At 40.1% G+C, this 25,926-nt stretch overlaps 1 long non-coding RNA gene across 3 annotated transcripts in view; it reads right to left on the bottom strand.

The window, feature by feature from the left end:
* LOC112915780 (uncharacterized) overlaps positions 1–24,766 on the bottom strand; it is an 86,731-nt gene extending 61,965 nt beyond the window's left edge. For all 3 annotated transcript variants that reach the window (XR_003234173.2, XR_011995205.1, XR_011995206.1), the window contains exons 1-2: positions 23,862–24,766; positions 16,397–23,581 (exon numbers count right to left, since the gene is read on the bottom strand). This is a non-coding gene — a long non-coding RNA (uncharacterized lncRNA). The remainder of the gene's footprint in view (positions 1–16,396; positions 23,582–23,861) is intronic.
* Between the last annotated feature and the right edge of the window lie 1,160 nt (positions 24,767–25,926).

Below are 25,926 nucleotides of genomic sequence, written 5' to 3'. Positions count from 1 at the left end.
TTTCAGTATAAGTATAAGTATAAGATGAAAAAGCTCTAAGGATCTAATGTATAACATGGTGACTATACTGTATTATGTAATTAAAATTTGCTGAGAGTAAAATTTAAATATTCTCACACACAAAAAAAGGTGAATATGTGGGGTGACAGAACTAACTCGATGGGGGGAATCCTTTCACAATGTATACATTTTTCAAATCAACAAGTTGTATATCTTAGGACTGTGCTTGTCAATTAGATCCTAATGAAGCCAGAAAAAAAATGGATGTCAGGAAAAACTATGGGAGATTAAACTATTCTAGATTAAATAAGAGCATAAAAAAATCCAACAACAAAATAAAATATGTGCATCTTGATTGGATCCTGGATTTTTTAAAACAGCTATACAGACATTTGGTAAATGTTAAAATCTCACAAAGTCTACATTAAAATCTAACAAAGTCTAGAATTTACTTTCAAATGTTTTTTGGAATAAATATATACAGAAAGAGAAAGAGAGAGAGCAAATGTTTTTTAAAAAGTTACAAACTGAAATTTAGATGAGTGGCATGTGGATATTTACTGTTTTCTACTTTATTGTATGTTTGAAAATTTTTGTAATAAAAAACTGTAGAAAATTGAAGACAGAAAGATGCTGATTGGTCAGTAACAATGTGTAAGCACCACTGATCATAGGACATGGTCTACGGACATTTCTTTGAGTGTATTTTCAAGAACATCAGTCACATAATATGTCAGGAAAACAGAGAATCCAGGGTCGGGCATGTTTATGGAGCCTGTATAAAGTTTCTTTGTAGAAATTCACAATCGCACATAATGGTAACTGCACACATATTAATGCACTTAATGTTTCAAAAATTGTATAAAGGTATTCATTTTACAGTATAGAAATAAAAATACATAAAAGTTAAGCCATTTATCCAAAGTCAAAGGTCACACAGTTCATGACAGAGTCAAGACCTGAACTGAATCAGCCTGACTCCAAAGACGCAGCTACAGAGGCTAGGAGCTCTACACTAAAGAAGCTTGCGTTCTCCATCTGACTTATTTCATTGAGCACGTACCCTCCAGGTCCATCCACATAGTCACATATGGCAAGATCTCATTCTTTTTATGGCTGAGTATTATTCTATCATACACATATATACCACATCTTTATCCACTTATGTATCAATAGACACTTGGATTGCTTCTACCGTCTTAGCTATTATAAATAATGCTGCAATAAACATAATGCTGCAGGTAACCTTTTCAAATTAGTGCTGTTTCTGTTGGGTAAATACCAGCAGCAGAATTGCTGAATCATATATTTCTATTTTTAATTTTTTTTAAGACTTCTATACTATTTTCCAAAGTGGTTGCACTAATTTACATTGCCACCAACAGTGCACGAGGATTCCATAGTCAATAATATTATAATAATGTTACGTGGTGTTAGACAGTGACTATACTTATCATGGTGAGCATTGAATAACGTATGGAATTATCTAATTAGTGTGTTGTACATCTGAAACAAATATAACATTGTATTATACTTCAATAAAAATTTAAAACAAAATAAACATGTTTTAAAAGAAGCTTACTTAATTCAAATAGCACCCCATATTTGTTACACCTATTATTTTCTGCATTATTTCCTGTGCAATACTTATTAGTCTCCTTAAATCTCTGACAAACTGTTTTATCTTGCTTTCAAAGATCATACCATTGTATCTGGCAGATAAGACAAGATATATGTAGCAAGAAAACAAACTAGGGCAGATTCGAGTTAATTGATTGTTAAGAACAATCTCTATATAGACAAAAAAGAAGAAATGATCTAAGGATGATGATTTTGAAATTGACTTTTGAGTTATAATAAAAGGTGGTTTTACTGTAAACCTTGCCTCAGAATTTGAATCTATTCTACTATTGGTCACTGCTTGAATTTTAGGTAAACTAAGTACAGTTAATTTATTATTTTTAGGTGAATTTGAATATATCAAAATGATAACAGACAAGACCATTAAATAATATCCTTTATTAACCAAGCAGAAAGTTTCTTTCTTTTTTTTTTAAATTCATGAGAGACAGAGAGGCAAAGGGAGAGGCAGACTCCTTGCCAGAGGACTCCTCCCCAGATGTGGGACTTGAGCCCAGAGCCCCAGGACCATGACCTGAGTCGAAGGCAGCCCCTTAGCCAACTGAGCCACCCAGGAACCCCATAAGTAAAAAGTTCCTTATGTACCTACTATTTAAGTATACCTGACAAAACTGAGGACCAAATATTCTTTTCAAGCTTAAAATTGCATTGCAAGAAAATGATAAAGAGCATTATTTTCATATGTATAAATGTATACTAAAGCCAAAGTGAGAAAAAAAAAGCCATACCTTGAATTTATCTAGAACTCCTTGCCTGGCCTGTTAAAACAGTCACATGTGTGTTAGATCATTCTGCTGCAATATCCTCAGGTCTATAATCACGATGAGCAGCAACACTCAAAATTATCCTCAGCAGCAGAAAACCGTTTGACAGGATGAACACTTGCCTCACCATGGCATTTTAAATCATCATATTCTAGGAAACTCATAGGAGGAACTCTATTATAGTTTACTACCATTGTGTCTTTAATGAAGATTTTTTTCTAAATCATGATGCATTGCAAAATTGCAAACTTGTGATGGGTAAAACTAACGGGGTTGTGAGCTGTTGACACCATGTTTCCCATGATATAATACAGAGTTTTCAAAAACTAGTTCTAAATTCCATATCAAGTCTCTCTCCTTATTTTGATGCCATTCTCCTTCCAGGCCATAGAGTAAATCACTACCCACTCATGATGCTTTTTACTTTTTCTACAAATAAGTTTCCAACATCAGGGATACCTCAGCAAGATTAATATAGCTTTTCGACTTAATGTAAATCTTTTGATTTGCTGCTGAATGGAATGTTCTCAGCATTGCTCTTCAACTTCAAGGGACAATGCTGTTTATCATCTATTCCTGAAAGCAGTCAACCACATCTGGATATTATAGTGCTTTGAATTCAGAAACCATGAAATATAAATGTTCTACTATCAGCAGTGAGCAGAAATCAAATGAATCATTTTGGTTAGACACCCAAAGTGGTTTACATTTCCTTTACATTTCTGATATGTTAGTTAAAAATAAAAAGACCAGGGATCCCTGGGTGGCGCAGCGGTTTGGCGCTTGCCTTTGGCCCAGGGCGCGATCCTGGAGACCTGGGATCGAATCCCACATCAGGCTCCCGGTGCATGGAGCCTGCTTCTCCCTCTGCCTATGTCTCTGCCTCTCTCTCTCTCTCTCTCTGTGACTATCATAAATAAATAAAAATTAAAAAAATTAAAAAAAATAAATAAAAAGACCATTAATGTTAGAGGGAGGGATATTTTTGGCTATCAGATTTCAAGCAGAGTGAACTCAGGAGACACAATTAAGGATTTCTAATATTTCGTGTTCGTACTGTTCCCCCGGGGTTTTTAAAGACTGGAGTTTCAGCTAGTCTGTGCTACACACCGCAGCAAAATATAAGGCAGCTTGCCAAATGCTCATCACCCAAATATGTCCTTAGATATTAAACTGAAGTCAAATTTTATGAGAGTGCCACTCGACAGGATTTAGGTCTGTTTGTTTACCTTTCCTATCTTCTATTGTCTGTATTAGGGTACATAAAAGATTGTCCATAAGCGAAGTTATGATGTCAACATTACATTGCTCTAGTAACAACTCACTAAATTTGGCAACTTGCAGTCAGAAGCAACATGTGGCTGAGAGATCTTTAGGCAAATTTGCTTAACCAGGCCACAGACTGATTCTGAATGCAGCTCTCAAAGTGAAGTTCCAAAAATGATTTCATATATTCATTCATTTGTTCATTCATTTCAAAAAGTGCCTCCTGCTGTTTTATGTTCTAAAATTTTCAGCCAAAAAGCTTGCCATGATAGATCTTACATTATGAATTATAAGGGAGGCAGGCAATCACCAGTTGACAAGTTTTCAAGAATAGTAGCATCCTTTCAACAAGCTTGTAGAATCTAAAGAGAGGCTATTTAGGGGGACTATAAATGTATCAGTGTATAAAATAATTTATCCATTCAAAAAGATACTAAATGTGTGTCTGCGATGTGACACTTTTCTAGATACTGTGGGATAAAGCTGTGAATTAAATAAACATGAATGTCTACCTTTCTAGAACTTATACTCTGGTGGAAAGCTGGATAGACAAACAATAAATTATTGTATTACTTTTTTTGATAAGTAGTGAGTGCAAAGAAGCAGGATGAAGCAAAAGAAAAGGATATGGAGTGTCACAAGGGAGCAATTTTAGATAGAATGGCTAGGGATATCTCACTGGGAACGTGACGTGGGAGTAGGAATTCTAATATAAATAGGGGCACCCGGGTGGCCCAGTCTGTTGCACTTCTGAGTCTTTTTTTTTTTTTTTGTAAGATTTTATTTATTGATTGATTCATGAGAGACACAGAGGGAGAAGCATGCTCCTCACAGGGAGCCCAATACGAGACCCAATCCCCAGACCCGGGATCACACCCTGAGCCAAAGGCAGAAGCTAAACCTCTGAGCCATCCGGGCGTCCAGAGCATCTGACTCTTGATTTTGGTTCAGGTTGTGATCTCATGGGTCATGGGATCCAGCCCCTCATCACACTCCACACTCAGGGGAGAGTCTGCTTGGGATTCTCTGTCTCCCTCTCCTTCTGCCCCTCCCCTGGCTCGCATACTCTCTCTCTCTCTCTCTTTCTCTCTCTCTTTAAAATAAATAAGTATGGACTCCTGGGTGGCTCAGCAGTTGAGCACCTGCCCCTGGCTCAGGGTGTAATCTGCGGTCTCAGGATCGAGTCCCACATCGGGTTCCCTGCCTGGAGCCTGCTTCTCCCTCTGCCTGTGTCTCTGCCTCTCTCTCTCTCTCTCTCTCTCTCTGTCTTTCATGAATAAATAAAATATTTTAAATAAATAAATAAATAAATCTTTAAAAAAAATAAAGCCAGCATTCTAATATAAACAATTTTAGCAAGTAAAATCTTGCCTTTTCGTCCTCAAAGAGAGTTGATTTCTCACAAGAGAACATGTGAGATGTTGACTGGGAACACCAAAAGGCCGACCTGGCCACTTGCCAGCTCAGTAAAAGGATGCTCCAGGAGGCCCGTCTCCAAACAGCCATGGTGATATTACAAATCTGGGTCTTACAGAGCAGTTTTACCTGAGGATAAAATACTCTAAAGCCTCGCTAACTGGAACTTCCAGAAAACTTGTAGGATTATGCTGTTTAATCGTGAAGTGACATTCAGTACACAACCTTCATATCAATGTCTTTTTTTCCACTGACATATTTGATTAGTGTTCTCCCTTTAAGCCACCTTCCCATTACTCTGGAGTTGCTTTTCTTAAAGAACCCATCCATTATCCAGGATGCTGTATGTTGTTCGCTGAAGCCCTAGGGCATTTTTATTTATCTGAAGCAGAGGAGCAAGTGTTCTGAACTGACATTGTAATTGCTTAAACAGAAGAGGAGCACCCTCTGGGACGTTCAGAGAGCCCCCACATACACACTGTGATCCTGTAGGGTTGCAAAACAGACATTTGAATATACGTAATATTCAGAGATGCAACCTTATCGTAGAGACTACAGTAGCAGAGACAATGGAGACAGCAGGATTTTTTTCCTGAATGCACATTGAATTCTAGCCTGAACAAATGAGTTCCCAAAGTTAGTGAGAACATAGTGCACTCTCTTATTGTTCAATTTTATGAACCTTGTGCTAAGTAACTAACTCCTGCGCTTGTGACATTTTATTCTACCCTCCCCTTTCAGGTCCTTGCTAGTATTTTAGATTTGATGTCTGATGAGGTTTCTCTGAACATTAAGTCCTGGGAAGAATCCACTCTTGCCTATAGATGCAGTTGCTTTTTCTATTCCTGTGGATGATCCTTTTTCCTGATCATGTATGTAAAATGTTACATAAATGGAATCATAGAGAATGCAATTTTTTGAGATTGGCTTCTTTTACCTAGTGTGTATGAAATTCACTCAGGATGCTGTTGTGTTTCCCTAGTTCATTCCTTTTTATTGCTGAGTAGTATTCCATTATAGAAATGTACCATGGTTTGTTCATAAATTTACAGACTGAAGAAATTTAGGTTGCCATGACCAGCCCATCCTTCTGGTTTGGTGTAAGAGTTTCAAAAGGAACACAAATAGAAGAATAGATAGAGACAAAGATACAGATAAGAGAATGTTTTGATGACTTCTATCTAGTCTTTTCACATATGTATTTTGCATAGCTGTGTTAAAGTAGATTTTGCAGAGTTATATACTTTTTAACATCTGATTTTCTCTCATTATAAAGGAAGTACAGATTCATAGCTGTGAAACATAAAATTTTAATAAAGTAAAAATTTAAAAACTCAGGAAACCACCACTCAAAGATTTCAGTAATAGCAATTTTCTTATTTCCTTGTGATACTTCACATATGCGTATTTTCTTAATCTATTTGATATCATACAATATATACTGATTTTAGGCAGAGATGCCACATGAATACTCAAATATTTTTGCTGGATCATGATATGAAGATGAACTTGGTAAAAGATAATTCCTGCTATTGTGTATTTTCTTAGTTTTTACTCATTAAAAGTTTCTATATGAGTGGAAAAAAAGAAAATAATATACAAGTTGCTTGGAAAGGGGCATAAATTGTGGGGCTCTAGGCACTTCTACTGCTGTAGAGTTGTGATAGCTATCAGTGTTGACCACCAAATATTTTCTGTTCTCTGCTTCCAGTTACATGGTACATTCACACTTTTTTTTTCTCCCTCCTTTCCTCCTTCTGGTTTCATCATTAATTTTGCCAACAAGTTATGAACAGAAATGTACATTCATTTCTGAGAACAACTCATTTAGGTGTTAGTACCACACCCTCTATAGTTCTCTTTCCCCACCCCAGGCTTATGTGCAATGTTCCAGGTGGTGGGTAGTGGTGCTCTGGCAGCCTAGGTCCTGGAGTTTAGACAGGTAGAACACAGGCTGCAGACCTGCTGTGATTAGCATGGTAGTATGAGTGAGAAACAAATCTTTTTATTTGAAGTCACTGAGATCTCTTCCTTGTCTGCCATTGCAGCAGAACCTTGCCTGTTCTAACCAATACAGAAATTGGTACCTAGAAGTCCAAAAGCTGACATACAAATAATCTAAAATATATGACATTGGCTTTGGGCTAGGCAGTATGTTGTGAGAAAGACTGGAATGATGATGCTTTATGTTAAGCATGGCCAAATATTAGGTAGAACAATCATCTGCAATCTATGGGGTACTAGAGCTGGTTTGTGCCCAAGAGTCTCTTCCCACCTTCAAGTTTAATGACACTATGTCGGTTACTTAAATCTGCCATGGTGGGAGAATTGTACCAATGAAATTGGGAAGCCCCACAAATCACAGCTTTTTTCTTTTCTAGAGAAATGGCTATTAAACATTTACCACTACATCAAATGCAATAATTTATAAGACAGATGATTTACCTAATGAGCCTGTATTTCTCTGGAGAGATTGGAATACTAGCAATGTGTCCCAATTGATGTTTATTGCACTTCGCAAAAAAAAGAAAAGAAAAGAACTGGTCCAGTTGTAAGGAAGAATAACAGAGAATAGAGAAAGTCTATACATTCAGGGACTCAGAGTTGGAAGAGGCAAGTATTTCTCAATTCCAAATAGGAAAAAATTTAAACTTAGTCTAATAGCAGGTATTGATTCAAGAATATGTTTTTAAATGAACTGTTAAAAATCCCTGAGTAAACTGAGATGAAACCTGGAAAATCGATTCAATCTATCAAAATTGTTCAAAAAGGAAAAAATCATGTGTGGCTCTATAGATATAGATAGAGATATGAAAAGAAAGAGACAATGTTAAATAGAATGAGTGGAATCAAATAAATAAGAAGGCTAGGTTTTGAAAACACTTGTAATGTAAAATAAGTCAGGAGTCTGTGAGGGAGAAGGAGGGCAGAGAATGGGGAAGAAATTATTGAATCTTCAAGACTTAAAATGACACCTGAACCCCTAATCTTCTTTGTGAGGAAAGCAGACTAATAAGCAGCTCAAGTAAAGCTCTAATCCCCACTTTTAGACAGAGTTCATGAGGATAATGGGAAAGGAAGAATCTCAGACAGGGTGGAGCTAAGGGCTTAAACACCAATGGACAGGGAACTCCTCCTGGGAACCAGAATTAGGATTAATACAAAGAATAGTCCACATCCCCAGGATAATAGGCCTTTCCAAATTCTGCCTAGTAGAATTTTGGAATTGCAATGATTTCTGTGACTTTTCCTTTCTTTCCATTTCTAAACAAGAATGTTAATGCTAGCTGTCCTGCTCAAGCATAATATATTAGGTTAGGGAGAACAGATAACTAATCTTCTCAACTTTATGGATCTATGGATCAAGAGGAACCACAACTAGACTTAACGAAGAAATCATGTGACTCTCCTTCAACTGAATTTAGAAACCACAATGAGTCATCCAAAAAACTTAGAAAATAACTTGATTATAATAACTGGATAGAACTTTTAAATTTTCTCCTAAAGAGAAAAGGAGAATATATGTTGCTTATAGGAAAGATTGAGCCAAAGATTTGTGGCCAAATAGGTAGAAGATGGTTGCCTTGAGTGACATTAACTACATACTTCTAGTCTTCATCTTCCAATCACAATACTTAGCCTCCTTCTGGTTGGCTGGGATTATTAAACTTTATCTGGCAAGTGATTTGTGAATAGAAGTAACAAATACTTATGTGCCAGAACATTTCTCTTCCAAGGCATGAGCATCCAAAGGTCATTTTTTTTCTTGTCCATGATGACTGTCAGTGTCCCAAATGATGACTGCTCTGACAGCCTACATCCTGGAACAGGGCCAAGCAGAGATAGCTTTCCTTGCCCACTCAAGATGGACATGTGCCATGAGTGAGACATTTTATAATTTTAAACCCCTGAAAGTTAGGGATTATTTATGACTTCAAGTATAAGTTAACATTTCCTTATGATGCATTTTGATTTAAATTCTCCTCTCATCATATCCCAAGTTTGTGAAACTTCAGCTGTTTTAACAAACATTGCCTTATTAAATTATCATCAAGCAAGTGAAGAATTTCATCTAAACTCCGCATAACAGATAAGGTACAAGAAATATGTTTCCTAGTGTTAGGAAATGTAAGGAGGCAGAAGAGGATCAACTGAGTAAAATCCAGGAGGCAATGAGCTTGGTCAACAGAGATGACATTGAAATGCTTTCTTGCAACACTTCCTTAGATCACCCATCTCTATTTTTATCGTAGCCATTCTTTTTTTTTAAGGATTTTATTTATTTATTTATGAGAGACACAGAGGCACAGATATTAGGCAGAGGGAAAAGCAGGCTCCCTGCAAGAAGCCCCAAGCAGGACTCGATCCCAGGACCCCAGGATCATGAAAGGCAGATGCTCAGCCACTGAGCCCCCAATGACCTGTCAACCATTCTTTTCTTGTGACTACTCTGCGTTGAGTACTACACATTGGAGAACAAGCATTTTTTATTCTTTTATTACCTGTAATAGATCATTTTAAAAGGTATGCTCTTCCTAAATTTTGGTGTGATGTTCCTATTCCTTGCTTTATAACATTTACATATAAGCCCCACATGTTCTTTTCCTCCTGTCTTACTCAAGTAAGAGGAAATCATTGACTATAGAAAATATCTGTCGATGTCATTATATTGACTCACTGTCAATCTGTGCATCATTTGGTCAGATTGCCTTCTCAAATATTAATATTAAGCATATTAATATGCCTAAAATATATTCAATTTCCAAGATATAGCATGCCTTCATCTATAGTGCTCTTTTAATAAACAAAAGAATTTCAGATAATTCCACAGCTTGATGTTCTAATGCTCTGAAGCAGTGCAATTCACAAAAAGCTATAATCTCCAGAATTCACTGTTTCCAACCAATTCCTATTCCCAAATAGTCTTTTACTTGCAGATGCTACAATTCCAAGAATATAAGATGCCATAACTAGTTTCTCCTACATTTTGCCTATTGTCTTCTTTGTCATAGTCTTTTTAAAAAATGTAGAACATGATATATTTGAATACAGAAATATGAATAAATCAAAGAACTGACAGTCTCAAATAGCAACCCTTAAGACTAGAGGGGATTTGCTTAGTTTTCTGGTCCAGGATCTCTGCTCAGATGTCAAGGTGGGGAAGAAGTATCTTCTAATGTCCTTCCAGATAGACAGGGCTTCCATGTTTTATGAGCAAAGCATGCAACAGAGGCAAAATTCTCCTCTCAATCCGGTTTTATGAGAGGCACTATTGGTTGTTCATACAACAGCCATTTACCCATTCTTCATTGCTAAAAGAACCCTGATTGTGCATGCATGCATGTGTGCATGTGTGTGAAAGCGTGCTTATCCCTAGTCTAATTATGGGTCACAACATTTCTATTTAACTTTGAAAATGAATGAGCTGAGGAGTGCTCATGTGACTCAGTTCCAGGTAATGATGTAAAGGGAAGTCTACGAATGGTTCAGTGGGGGTGGGGATTATTTTTCTTTCCTAATAAAGATGTAAGGAAATGGTTTATATTTGTCCCTCCACTCTTCCTTTCTGCTTGAGATTCTGTTGTGCTGGAATGTATTATCTGGAGCTGTGGCCGTCACTCTGGGACAATGAGATGAAAACCTGAGGACAAAATGCCAATGCATTGAGAATAGCAGTAAAAATAGATGAAAGAGCCTCCTTTCTTGGTATTGATTTTAGGTAATTAAAGTATACAGGGAACACCTAACTTCAGGCTATTTGTTAAGTAAATAAGAAAGTTAGAATATACTCACTATTAGAGTATTCTCTTATTTGTAACTAAATCTAGCTGAGAACAGCACAATTATCCTCTTCAAGAAACTTTCTCCCAGGTTTTGGCTTTTTTTTTTCAATGTTGGTGTAAGATTTCATTTTTTTCCCTTTACCTTCTGAAAGGTTTTCAGTTTAGAAATTTAGAAATGTCTTCACTAGGGGTGACTTGCAAATTTCCATTTTAAATTAAAATTCCGTATTCATATTTTGATGGCTTTATTTCACTTTCAAAAAGATTTGAAAGTCTCTGGAATGGGTCACCTCACTCCCACCTCTACACACACACTCTTCCTTCTCTACACTCCATGACTCAAATAACCATGTTGTCTTTCACGTGGTTATTGCCTTACAAACAGATTTAACATGCATTAATGCATTTGATTCTCAATTCACATCAATTCAACAAATATTTATTGTATACTTAATAAACTCAAAGCCCTAGGCTAAGTACTCTGATGAATACAAAGATGAGAACACTTTCTGCTCCCATATAGCCCACAGGCTAATTGAATTGATGATCTGTGTACACCTATCGCTAATACAATTATGACTGTGATATGTGTAATTTGAAATATAAGCAATGTGCTTTCTAAACAAAAAGAAAGAATTAATGAATTCTCCACAGGAGAAAATCATTGAGTTCATAGCACAAAATGACCTAACATAGAGACATTAGCTCTTTAAGCTAGCACTAAAAAAAAAAGCATATTTATATTCAAGCTGTAGCGAACAAGGTGAGAGAAATACATGTTTTATACACCACAAATGCAAATTCAGCTTCTTTTAGTGATGGGCTATGTAACTGAGCACAAGTTCTGTGACCTCCATAAATGTCTGTTTGTTCATCTGTCACAAGTTGTTAACAAAAGCTACATTTTAGGGTTTGTTGCAGGGTTCAAAATAAGAAACAAAGCATTCAGGACAGAGTTTGTTGATGTTAGCTTTTTAAAAATTATTTTTTATGTTGCTACTATTATCCTTCATAATATCAAAATGGGAATGAAGATTCTGGACAGCCAAGGACCATACCCAGTTGGTTTGAATGGGTCTGAAATGTGAAGTTATAGGCAACATATGAGAGATGAAAGTGGAAAAAAAAATAAAACAATTTGCAAAACAGGCATAACATTTTATCTTTTTGTCAATTAGGTCAAAGTTGGGCTTTGCTTATACATTCTGTTTATCACTTGGCAAGAGGCCCTTTATTCAACCAAAAAAGTGGCATCCTATAATACCAAGAACATAGGTGGCTCTAGAGCTTTCCTTCAATTCTAGGTTGCTCTCACACCTATTATGACTAGGAAATTAGAAAGCCAAACTTTTTAGAAGTATGTATGATAGTAGATTTTATTATTATTTAAATATGGTAAAGCTAACAAATAAGGAACAACTGCCACTTAAAAGATAGTTTATTGCCCTCAGTTTCCAAGAACAAAGGGCATATCACACCACTCAGGGGCACGTGGAGAAGCACGAGGGTCAACCAAGAGACAGAGGGCAAAGGGAGAGAACAGGCCAGGCAGGATAAACAGGCTTAGGCTTGGCTGATTTGACTGATTCCAGCAGCATGTGGGGCCCAGGGGCTGCCCTGCCCACATGGTAGCTGATCTCTGGCCCTCGGGTGGCTCGGAATGTGAGCTAAAGAGATGGTGAGAGTACAGGTTCTAGATTGGTTGGTTTGCATTTGAAAAGCATGCTCACAGGCAAGTGGTTTGCTATCTCCAAAAATTAGCTAACCTTAGAAGGAGCAGTCCTTCCACGGTCGACAAGGCCCCACATGTCAAAACATCAAATATAGAGAACAAAAGATACAGCTGATACAGAATGTGAAGAGTAAAAAGAAATAGAGCGTGGGTGTGGGTCATCGCCGATCATCACAATTCCAAGAATAAAATGCATGTTATCAGACCCATAGCACTCCGCTCAGGACCACCTGAGGCTTACTTCCTAGTTCTCTGCTGTGCTTCACATAGTAGAAGCTGCTGGCTAAGTGAGGTATGTAGCATGTTATCAAAAATATCCTTATAACATCTCCACCTGAAATGTTCAGCGCTCAGTTGGTATGAATAAACTTCTTAATTGTAAATACTTAGGTTATCCCCAGAAGCCAAAATAAAAAAGAATATTTTTTTTGTTTGTTGTAATTGATTTTGAGCTCATAAGACTATTTTTCTTTTGTTTCAATTGATTTAAGCAAATGACTGTACTGCTAAATCATTCTAACTAAAATTCTTGCAGAAGACCATCCTGGACGTAAAGTTATTTAACACCCTCTTCCATCACTCATCTTGGGAAGAAAGAGGTCCTCATTGTTTTTTTTCAAGAGGTCCTTATTATATCTACAGATGACACAGCCACTAGGGGTAGGAGAGGAGGGTAAATCACTCATCCTGAGAAGATAAAATTAGATTTCCAAATGACGCTAGCAACAGGAGTCAGAAATAAAAATAACAACTTTCAACTAACACAAAGGTGCACTTTGAAATGAGAGACAAACTGTAAAAATTCAAGAAACAGCTAACATTGTGGAGCTACAAAAAGAGAGTCACAGACACAACCAACCTCAAGCTAAACAGGGGTCAGGAATGGTTCTGTTATTAGTGTGGGGGGCGGGGGTAGTGGATTCTTGGGAAGTATAAACAAGAGAAGCAGTAGCCTGAAGAATTCATGCCACTTTTCCAGGCTTTAAATGACTACATTACTTCAGGGAAGATGTGTAAAATTTTTATTGATTCAAAAAGGAGCACTATAATTTTGAAAAAGTTCTAAGAAAAGCAGAATAGTTTAACCTTGGGACCAAAAAGTTAATTGGGATTCTCAGGTGTCCACTTCATATATACCCAGAGGAGGAAATCAATCACCCACATGGTGTGACAGTGCTCTTGCCTAAAACTATCTTTTGCCCAATTGCCACAACTCTGAAATTCTACCATTTGAAAATTATTCATAGAGTCACAAAAGAGGTCATTTAAATCAAACCAATACCATCTGGATGTATAGACACTAACCTAAAAGTAACCAGTCTGTGATTAAAACATGCCTAGTGATAGAGTCTACACTATCTAATGATGATGATAGTGACGATAGCCCCTTTCACCCACTGGCCACCTTTTATGGGCTACAACTTATGCTAAGAGTTTTTATTTTTATTTTTAAAGATTTATTTATTTATTTATTTAAGAGAAAGAAAAAGTGCACGAGTGGGGGTGGAGCAGAGTCGGGTGAGGGGAGCGGTAAAGAATCTTAAGCAGACTCTGCAATGAGCACAGAGCGCCACCCACACCAGGCTGGATCTCATGACCCTGAGATCACAACCTGAGCCAAACCAAGAGTCAATCGCTTAACCAACTGAGCCACCCAGGTGCCCCTATTCTAAGAGTTTTTAAAACATAGTAACATTCAATTCTATTTTTCAATGGAGAGAGTGGAGCCTAGCATGGTTAAGGCCCCTGCCTGATGTTGCACAAGTGGCAGGACAGGTAATTGAAGTGTGCTGCCTGATTTTAGAGCCTCTGTTCTAGTTGACTACCAGACTAAATAGCTTCCTATCCAATAAATAAGGAAACTCAGGCTCCAAGAAGTCAAGCAACCTTCCAAGATCATGTATCAGTTAAGCCTAGAGCTTGGCTATGACTCCAAAACCTCAGTATTGTCACCATCATGCCACAGTGCTTTCTCTCTGACAGTCTTACTGATCATGCTATCCTTCAACCTCCTACTGTACAGAATTGTTATAAATTAAAGAGCATGGCAGGCTCCTAATAAATATTCATTGAACAAATATAATTGAATTTATGCAATAGCAAGCTGCATTATAAAAGAATTACAATGTGAAAGCTATAGAAACCAAGTCCATGAAAAGAAACAAATCTTTCTAAAGAAATAAATGCTCCCAGGAAAGATAACAGAATCCAAGTGCTTTATAGCTGAGTAACCTTGCAAGGATTTCCTCTAAACCTGGCCACTGCGTCATGGCCAACTCATTTATTATTTGCTCTTTGTTATGACAAGGGGATAGCAGGGACTCAAAGCCCTGTCCACTAAGAAATGGATAGAGATAGCCAAGTCGCTGCACCTTCACCAGAAAATTGCTATCAACAGTAAATTTCATTCACTGCTAAGCTGGAATCTGATTGGGGTCTGAGTAATGAAGACCTTGAAAACTTATCAACCATTTGATTCACCGCTGAGCCTGACTTTAAATATTCTGAACCAAGATAACCATGTTTAATCATTTGGTGAAATATTCCCTTCAAGAAGAAATGTGAGTCAGAGAGCACTCGAGCAGTCCTAAAGGAAGATGAAGTGGGCTGTGAAATTCTCAAATATAATTATAAACCTAATAGTGTGTGTATTTGGTTCTGATTGGTGTATAATCATTTAACTAATAGAAAGAAACCAATTTGCTATTACAGCTGTTTTGAAATTACATTTAAAGGCAGAATCACAGGGCACTGGGAACTGCAACCAGAGAGCCACAATGACTAAATTTTAGCTTTAAAAAAATTTTTTTTCTCTCTCATTTCTCCATTAATAAGTGCTATAAATGGTAACTAAAAATAGAATTAGCATTGAAGTCTGGCAGCAGCAATGACTAAATGAAGGGGTCGGCACATTATCGCCAGCCTGCTTCGGAAATCACAGGTGAGGAGACCATTTACTAAGCTTTGATGACAGCTAGTTTGTGGAATTACTTTTTATTAGAACCCAAGTGCTGAAAACCTTCATCAGAAATGAATGGTCCGAAGAACTGGAAATGCTGACAAAATTCCTTCATATTCATTTTTCTTTTGATTAGAACAAGATCTGTTCAGGAGTCCTCGTATTCTTTTGAAAACAAAACATCAGCTCATAACCTTGACAAATTAAGGGATTGTGACAAGCAGGATTGACATAGTATCAGACACTCATTATGTGGCATAGATTAATAGGTGTAGACTTAAATTAGTGGTAATGATTTCTGTCTATGTGGATAAGATAGTATCTTGATGTGAATCTTTACTGTAAAGCAAGGTTACTCAAGCTTGGATCAAATTCTTTTTTGTGAGGGGCTGTCGTCTAGTGTATTACAGGATTTAGAGCAATGTCTCTGATCTCTGTCAACCCCTGTGGCAACCGGAAATGTGTCCAGATATTTCCAAATGTCCCTTGAGGGCAAACAGGTCCCTAGTTGAGAATCAAGGCCAGAAAGTAACAGTAACAGAATATACAAATCAAACAGGCAGCACTACCATCTTATAGCATACAAGGACAAATTTCAGGGAACAATGACTTTAAGGACTTTAAATAATTTGAAGAGCAGCCATAAAATGGTTTCATTTCTCAGGAGAAAAAAAAAAGGCCAGTTATTATTATTAGAACTTGAGGTTCTCAGGAATCTATTTATAGACCAAGGCTAATAACTTAAAAAAAAATACAAGGTTGAAATAATCTGAGAGTATATTAGTCCAGCAGTTAAGGGACAGCCCAGAACATAGGGGTGGAGAATGGTGCTTACCTAGTGGTATTTGGATGAAACAAGCTGAGCTGGTCTGCTGAATCTGCGTCCCCTTACCTCCGGACCCAACGGCTAATTGATGACTGAAGTCAACACTTTCTATTTTTAACTTTAAGCAAGGAAAATGTTAATCATATCATTTCTTCATTAAAAAAAAAAAAACTCATAATCTATTCCCTTAGACCAGGCAAAGTGTGTGCTGCTGATTGCAGAAGATAATGCTGTTTTTTCTACCCTGATTTATGATAGACTATTATGATTTCAAAGTACTTTACTTTTTCTAAATTCTTCCCCTTATCCTTTAAAAATAGAGTAATAATAACCACATGTACCTTTCTCCCTAATAATGATCATACATGTTGGTTTTCAAGCTGTCTTGGTTATATCTATAAGGTATTTTGAGGTATTCACTGATAACAAAGCAAAAATAAACTGTAATATAAAATGATCAAGTTATTCTGCTATGTAAACAGTTTTGGGGAAATTCATAATAAATCACCAAGATGTGGCTAGTTTTGCTAGAGTTAATGGTGTTAATCCAGTGCCTTCTAATCAACCAACACGTATGGCAGAGAAAATACATTTGCCCTGGAAGTAAACAAACCTGGTTAGAGCCCTCCTGCTACTGCTGGCTGGCTGGATGAGCAGAGACCAGCTCGTGGCCTTCACTTCCCACAGGTATAATTAAATGGGCAAAATCAGTGATTTCTAAAGTGGTTTCCACTCTAAAAGTCTGTGATTCTTTATACTTATTTTCTTCTTACATGTGGCGGCAGGGAGTGGGGGGTGGTGGAGAGATGAATAAAACAGCACTGCCTCTCAAATATCCTGGGATTTTTTTTTTTAAGATTTATTATGTATTTGAGAGAGAGTGCGAGTGGGAAGGGGCAGAGGGAGAAGGAGACAGAATCTCAAGGAGACTCCAAGCTCAATCTCACAACCCTGAGATCATGACCTGAGCCAAAACCAAGAGGCGGACACTTAGCCAACTGCACCACCCAGGCGCCCCTAACTCAGAATCTTTTAAAAGATAAATTCAGTGTCACAGAAAATAATATGAGAAAACATAGCTCTTCTTTTAAATGGAGACTATTGAGTGTAGCAAGAACTCAGAGAAAGGAGATAACAAAGGTCAAAGTCATTTTCATGGCTCTGAGAAAATGTTCAAGAGGGCATTAAGGTGATTGGAAGGAACTGTGAGTCTGAGGTCCCAGAACTGCAAGGGTCCCAGGGTCCACTGGTCAAACTACATGGCCTGAAACGGAGCCTCAAACCACAGGTGGAGTCACTCAAAGTTTACGGCTTTCAGCAGCAGAGCTAAAACCTAGATCTCTGTTCTTCTGCTTCCCTTTTTTCTGAAATGTATTCCAAATTAAAAAGCTATACCATTTATGAAATTCTTGATCCAATTTTCCAGGAGCATCTATGTTCTCATAATTAGTACCTAGAAAGAGGCTCAGGAAGAGGCAAAATATCTCTTTGAAAGAAAATATATTGAAAAATTAATGCTGCATGCTATTCCAATAAAAAGCCTGAAGACTTAGTCATTCCTAATTCAATACCCTAGTCACTGATTTTCTCTATGGAACCGAGCAGAAAATAATCTTCATGTTCTGCTTTATGCATATTTCCCAGAGATGCAAAGATGAAGAAATAAAAAAAATCAAATCAAGCAAGAAAGTATTCATATATCATGAGAAGTAAATTAAATTTATGGTTCTCCCCCTAGCTGCCCTTCCGAATCACTTGTTGAACCAAGCCACCACCTAAGGCCTACAAAACAAGGATCCCACAGTATCCAGCCTAGAAATTCGTCACTCTACGGCTTGAAAAATGATTTCAATGCCCCAGATTAAGAATCATTGGATTCGACTTTTTTAAAATTCCTTCAAATACAAGATTCCTAGAGTCTTTGTGCCTAAAAGTAGACCTGAGTGAAATGTCACTCAGGTGGTGTCAAGTCTGAGCAGAAGCAAGTAGTGATAGAGAACCTCCCCTGGGACAGGGACAGAATCCCACCTGGCTTCTGGATACCAGCACAAAGAATTGAGGATGGTGGAGACTTCCACTGCAAAGATTCTGTGAACAGAAGACTGTCCAATAAAGCACCTGTGCCTGCTGAGTGATTCCCAAAAAACATCTCTCCTTCAGAACCTTTAGGGGGGAGAAAAAGATCATATGACTGGGTGAAGGTGTTCCATCATCTGAAAGGGTTAGTATGTATCTTAAGTACCATAGGCTCTAAGGTTAGAGCTTCTGATTTACCCATTACTCTCCAGCCCACAGAAGAAGGAATGGGGGGCGGGGGATTACAGTGTTCCCTGATTGATGGAAAGAAGCGAAGAAAAGAGGCATAACATAAAGGAAAGATATGGGTCTTGAAATCAGATAGCCTGAGTTTGAATCTCAAATCTTCGTCTGCTTTCTCCTAGAGAGGTAACTAAGCAAACCACATTCACCGTATGACTCTCAGCCCTCTCATCTAGACAGTGTTGAGAATAGCATTGGTCCTTTACTGTGATGCTTTCACAATAAGTAGGCATAAGACATCTGCAGCATCTGCCCACGTAGGCATTCAATAACTGGTGGCAACTGTTAAGAGCACTGGCACTATCCAGTGAGGTAAGACATTGGAGGGCCCAGGAACAGCGTGCGTAAGGGCTGTGGGAGCATCAGCGAGAGGCATTTCACCAATCGACTTCACAGTTTAATGCAAGCCTAAATAAAATACTATTCTTAACATTGCTCGGCAGAGAACACCTCCCTCTTGTCCCTCCCCCTCTCCTCCTTCTCCCTCTCTTTGACTTGCTCTTTCTCCCTCTCCACATATACACATACACTCCCCAACAAAGAAATAATGGCACCTTTATAGCACAACGGCAAAACCAGTGTAGCCGGCAAAAAAAGAAAACCTTCTGCCACTAGCATCGCCAGGCAGGATGTGCTCAGAGGATGCCTGACAGCAGGGTCCCCGAACAATGCTGCTCTACAAGCCAACATGGGGCTGGCCACACGCAGATCAGAGCAAAGGAAATGTAGCATAAAAAAGAAAGCAGAGCTTTGAGCAGAAAGAAGTCTGGGAAATGTCCACAACACTTCTGTAGCCAACCTGGCATGCAAAAGTCAGGAAGAGAGAGCTTTTTTGTGATCCAAAGTAATCAACATCTTTTGTGGGTAAAAAGGCTATACTCCAGGCAGCCACAAGCTATGGCCGTAAGTCAGACACAAGGTGGGCAGCATGAGAGGCACAGCTGCCCACACACCCATTGCCAGACCCAGCTTCTGTGATGAGGGAAAACACTCTGCAGCACTAAAAATCCACCTAGGATTGCAAACAAAATGACCCCCAGGGGCACTTGGACCAGCTCTCCCCTCCCTGCCCCCCCGCCCAGGGAAAACATTGCAATGCATGAAGTTTGGTTTGAAACTCTCCACTGCCATTTTGCATCTGTAGAACTTCTCTGATAATCCCCATCTTCTCTCCCCATCCCCCAGGGTAAAGCTTCTATTGCACGTTCATTTTGTGTAAGGTGCTCAGATAAGGGGATTAGGCTACAAAGATGAATAAACCTTGAATATTGTGTTTCATATATCCGTTGTCCCCAAACAAATCAGGGAAGGACAGTGTGAGAAGTACCAGGAGAGTGAGAACAAAGTGGGAACGAGGGAGCTTCATCTGTCAAGGGAATCAATCCGGGTATCATGGAGTCAGAGACATTTGAGACAGACAGTAAAGGATCAGCAAGTATTTATGGCTGACAGTACAAGAAACCAATCCAGGCAGAAGTCCCATCACGGGGGATGAGTTTGGAGGATGGACCATGTTCCATGTGGGACTTAGTACAGGAGAATGACATGCTGTAAGGTAAAACGATTAGATTGGCAGATTTCCAGAGCCCTAAATGCCCTTAAGCCTCACTGACATCGTGTGTCCTTTCAGTCTTTCCTGTGTGTTCAGTGCCCAGCGCAGGTCAGATGTGGCACATGGCCTGTGACTGTGGTTGCACACTGCTTTTTTAGTTGCCTTACCCAAGTCTCCTCTACACCTTAACACTTTCAGCTTCAGAAAGATCCCCCCTTACTGGACTCTGGATTCTCAGAGAATTATTCCCTAACACATGAGAAAAGTTAAATTTCTACTCTTTCCTCCTTATGGGTTTTTGCATTTTAAAAGGCAGCTTTGTATTAATGCAAATAGAAAAACCAGGGTGGGGAAAAATGTTTGAGCAGAGGCTCTTTCTGCCATTTTCCCATACTCTTTGGTATCACTTCCCATTCATCCACTCATCCGGTTTCCAAACTAGAAGAATGGGGGCCTCACTGCTTATTGGCACTCCACCTCTGATCTTTGATTTATCTCTATTTGAAGTCACATCAAGTCTTACAAGAGTTTTAAGAGATTTCAACCTTGCCTCCGCTCTACATTCACACAAGAGATGACATTCCCCTGTGGATCACATTTCCAAACACAGCTTATATTGTGGCCTGAAACACAAAACAAATCAACCTGGGATCTTGTGAGGTAACTGGGGTATTATAATACAACTGCATCCACAACTCTCCCACGTAGGAGAGTATATTTTGATGAAAGCAAGCCTGTGGTTACTACAGGGGTAATCTTCAATGCACTCTGATTCATAACAGAAGAAAACTGTTAACAAATGTTGTTAGTTCAGAACTGTATATCACAGGAGATGTATTCCTGGGTGAATTCTACATTCTAGTGTGAAATACTGCCAAGTTGGAGAATCCCTGGTTAAGTGCGGAACTGAGAAATATAAACAGGCATTTCTCAGTAGGACACTTTATGTCAATAATTCATAGTAGCTTTCCAAAGTGTCCGGTTCACATTTAGGGAATACATTACAAGTGGTTTGATCTAAATCATTATTTCACTACAGATATATCATAGAGTTCTACTGAAGTAACTCAGTGACCTTTTATTCTTCTATGAAATGCTTTTCAATTCGAAATATACTGTGTTGGGGCTTCCCACATTAGCAGGTGCTTGCTTCATTATGATAAGAAAAACTACAATTCATTGTATTTGGCATATAAGCTGAGATTTTTTTTTTTTTTTGGAATGCTGTAGTTAAAATAATTTAAGAAAACAAAAACAAATTAATATATGTATGTGCACTACCTCCTTTGAACAAAACTGCACAGGGAGTCTCTGACAAGATCTCATGTCCATGTCAGTCAGCTTGCTGCGAAGCCAATGATCCACGATCCCAGTGGCTTGCAACAGCAAACATTTATTTTCACTCACACGTCTGCATCTTTGGAGTAAACGGGGTTGCTCAGCTCTGCCCTGTATGTCCTTTCATTCAAGGCTCCCAGGGAAAGGCTAAGCCCTCCATGGGACGCTCATTTTCATGGCAGACACTAACAATAAGAGGCAATCGCATTTGACGCTCCTGTTCAAACAGAGCATGTGTCTCAATGGTTCATATCCCATTGGCCAGAAACAGTCACACAGACTGTTTCTAGCCAACACCCAGGGGCCAGGAACAGACTGTTTCTAGCCCAACACCCGGGGGCCAGGAATAGATACCCTGCCCCTAACAGGAGAGGGAGATCTATATTGGAAAACAATATTACAATCTATCGCAGACCATCACCTGGGGGGTATTCACTTTCCTTCCTTTCTCACTCAGAATTACTCACCCACATCCAAGAAGTGTACCAGGAATGTCTCATTCCATTACAGTGCCAGGTGCCAACTTGAAGATCTCATGAAGATCTCTAAATCAGGTACAAAAGAACCCAAACATGCCACGTACCATAGTAGAACAAGGACAGAATAACTACAATAAATGCCCTCATTAGTAAAGAAGAAGGATGAGAAGCACTTAGTAATCACTGGTGACACAGTAATTTTGAAATTCTGCTGGACACACATTGGGGACTTCCTACCCTAGGGTAGAGAATGTTCCTGACTAGGCCCCAGTTCTGCCGTCTGCAGGCAGCTCCCTAATCCCTTATTCTCTGTAGCTCTTGGCTCCACCCTCCAGGGCATCTTTCCCCCACCCCGCCCCCCTTCATCCTGGCCGGTTGCTTCTTGGAGGACAATGGAGATTGTGCCTTCCTAGGACAATGAGCAGCATTGTCAGCCTACTTCTTGCCTAAATTGTCTCAAAACATCATGATCTCTTTTAACTGGGGATGACAGTGCTTTGAGCAGTTTAACTCCTTCAAAGATTTTGTTAGCTCTTTATTTCATGCCATTCCTGTGTGCCGGCAGCCTGCAACACAATTCTTGGGTATGTTTTTCTCTAGACTTAAGGACTCTGTGGGCTTGTCAAGCTATTGCAGAATTATGCCTTCAGGAATTGAGGCCATTCCTATCATTTCTTTTCAGACCAAATCTTAATCAGTGGTTTGGGCTGAATGGATTTCTCAATTTTATCTTTTATCAGTTGAAAGTTAAAAATAGTCCCATTTTTCAACCCTGAAATCCCAGAATTTAAGGCTTTCTGTTTTTTCTTTCATCCCATCCTGCAAACAGGCCAGCTCTTTTCTGGATTTGTTTCATTTTTAAAATACCAAATGCAGCTAACAACAAGTCATGCATGCTAGTCATGTTCCATTTAAATACCTTCCCAGCCAAAGCCCTAAGTTCCCCGGGAAGACCATCTGCCTCCCCTGTTACTGCCACTTTTCCAACCACCTATAGCTTTAGCCTGAAGGAACTGCCACCAATTTTTATTTTCATACAGCAGCACCCCACTCCTCATATCAGTTTCTATATTCATCCACTGGCTGCGCAGAAGGCAACCCCCAAACTCCAGGCGCTAACCCCAACAAACTGCTTGCCCGCGTTGTGTTCCAGGCGCCGTGGCGGTGAGCACGTTGCCTCCGTTACCCGTGCCCCATGGGGCCCCAGCTGAGGGCCAGCGTCCTGTGTGACATATGCAGGGACGACAGGTGTTGGATCACAAGGAAGGTCTTTGCTTGAAAGCGGCAGAGTTCCTTCCCGCATTCCTTTCACCAAGTTTAGCATCACTGAGCGTGGAAGGATTTTCTTCCCATTATTAAGAAGGTGGAGTGAATATTTTCAAATGATGTAGTCTACTACGCACTCTACCGAGAAACCAAACTTAGGAAGCCTGAGTCGGAGGTCTGCTCGACCAGCTCCGTGAAATCGGTGCAATCATGAGGATTTTTATAAAGTCCATTATCACCCTGAAAAAGAAAAAAATAAAAATAAACCAACGGACTTAAAAATAAACCGGCCCCGCCCCGCCCCCGCCCCTGCCCCTGTCCGTGCCCCTGCCCCTGTCCCTGTCCTGCCCCCGCCCCGCCCCGTGCTGGGCAAGGCCCGTCGGGACCGCGGCGGACAGCGCCCCCTGCGGGTGAGTCGCCGGCGGTGACTGCAGCCGGAGCGCGCGGACAATTTGTTTCCTCGTTTTGCTTCTAGATCTGGACTCTGAAATTCAAAAAGCAGAATCTTAGGAATACCCACCGCACTCTAAAGCCCCTTTCCCCTGCGCCTGAAATCTGATGCTCCTTTGATGCTGGGACGCATCGAGCCATTCAATACCCCTCATATGGTGGAAAACGTCCCTTCGTCTCCTACGTTCTTATCCCGAATCCGTCACAAACAGACGTTCAACGTTACGGTTAAGAAGAAACGAAATTCTTTACCCCGGGAGAGGGAGCTCGAATAATCTGCAATTTAGACTTTGTGTTTATTGATTACGGGCCAGAGTAATCACGAGGAAGGAGCACCTCGCAAGCTTCTAAGTCCCGATACTTCCAGATTACACGTTTCATTAATCAAGGTCGCAGGCACCTCTTTTTACTGGTGTCCATGGAAACCGGCGCGACGTGCGAACTGAGAGTCACGGGGGCGCTGGGAAGGGCCCGCGGCTGGGGCGTGCGAGCTGCGCGCGCCCTCTGCTGGCCGCAGGGCCGCAGGGCACCAGGGCCCCAGGGCCGCCGCCGCCGCCGCCGCCGCCGCCGCCGCCGCCGCCGCCGCCCCCTCCTCCGGCTCGAGCTCGCGCCCGCGCTGCGGCGAGCCCCGGCGCGGTCCGGTTCTGGGGCCGGCCCGACCCGGCGGCGCACAGCCTGGGGCCTTAGATGAGACCCTGCGAGGGCGAACTCACTGACGCGTCGCTGCAGCGGAGCGAGCAGCTTCCGGATGCCGCGTTCGGTTTGGGTTTTGAACGGCGCAAACCTCATTTTAAGCAGGATCGCCTCTTCGAGAAATCAGGAGCCAGGAAACGAACCACGGACAATACCTTAGATGGTTTCTCCTTTCACCTAACACCCGAGAACCCCTTCGGCGTAAGCGTTCACCCCTGGGGTCCCGGAGCCTGGCGCGCGGTTCCCGACTCAGAGTCCCGGATGGGGCAGAACCACGGGGAGACCTGGGGCGGGGCGGGGCGGGGCGGGGCGGGGCCTGGAAAGCGGCCTGGAAAGCGGCCTGGCGTTGGCCGAAGCTACCACACACAATTCCCCGGGCACATCTCGGGCTGTAAGACAGGGACCTTGTCCTTACCAAGCCGAATCCACGTTGCTTTTGTAAAAAAAAATAAATAAATAAAAAATAACTTTCTCCTTCTTCTGTGGCCTCTCTAAGCCTAAACTTATAACCTGCAGTTCTATAAAATCAGTCTCTAAAACAAAAAATGAGGCGAACACACAATCTGCACTCCTCAACTCAGGAGCAAAGAATCTTCTGTTTGTAAATGCTTTTCTCTTGAGAATTAGGAGTTTTACCAAACTGTGAGGTGATAGCCTGCCTCCTAGTAAGCCAAAAGAAATATATTTGCAAAAACAGAAATTAGGATGAGCCCCTTCTATCCATGTTTAGCCATGTCAGTAGCTGCTAAAATATTAATAAAATAACCCCAAATAGGATGACTATTGTGGATATTGCTAATCTGCAATAAAAGTGTTGTGGACTGAAGTGGTTTTTTTTCCTAAAAGTGTATATGTTGAAGTCATAATGCCCCAGGACCTTAGAATGTGACTATATCTGGAGATAAGGTCTTTGACTAAGTTGAGATGAGGTCACTGGGGTGGGTGCCAATCCAGTATGACTGGTACACTAACAAGAAAAGGAGATTAGCACATATACACACACAGAGGGAAGACCATGTGAAGACACACACAAAGAGGGTGGCCATCCACAAGCCCAGGACAGAGGCCTCAGAAGAAAGAGACCCTGCCAACACCTGGATCTCAGCCTTCCAGCCTCCAGGATTGTGAGAAAATAAACTTATTTTGTTTAAGCCATCCAGCCTGTGCTACTTTGTATGGCGGCCCTAGCAAACTAATACAAAAAGTGAGCTTGGCATTATTTCTATGACTCCATAATATCAGAAAAGAAATGCTAGTGTCTCTCTTAGTTTTCCCCTCAAGCTTTTCGCCTCACAGGCTTTTTGCCTGACAGCCAGCTAATTCAGCTCCAGGTATCATATCTACATCCAAGACAGGAAAAGAAGGGAGAAAATACTCTTCTTTTTTATTAAAAATTAAAAGATGTGACTTCATTGTTTTTATACAGATTCATGTTGCGAGTA

This window comes from Vulpes vulpes, chromosome 11 (genome assembly GCF_048418805.1).
Source record: "Vulpes vulpes isolate BD-2025 chromosome 11, VulVul3, whole genome shotgun sequence".
In the NCBI taxonomy this organism is placed as follows: domain Eukaryota; kingdom Metazoa; phylum Chordata; class Mammalia; order Carnivora; family Canidae; genus Vulpes; species Vulpes vulpes.
This window is presented reverse-complemented; position numbering and strand designations above follow the sequence as displayed.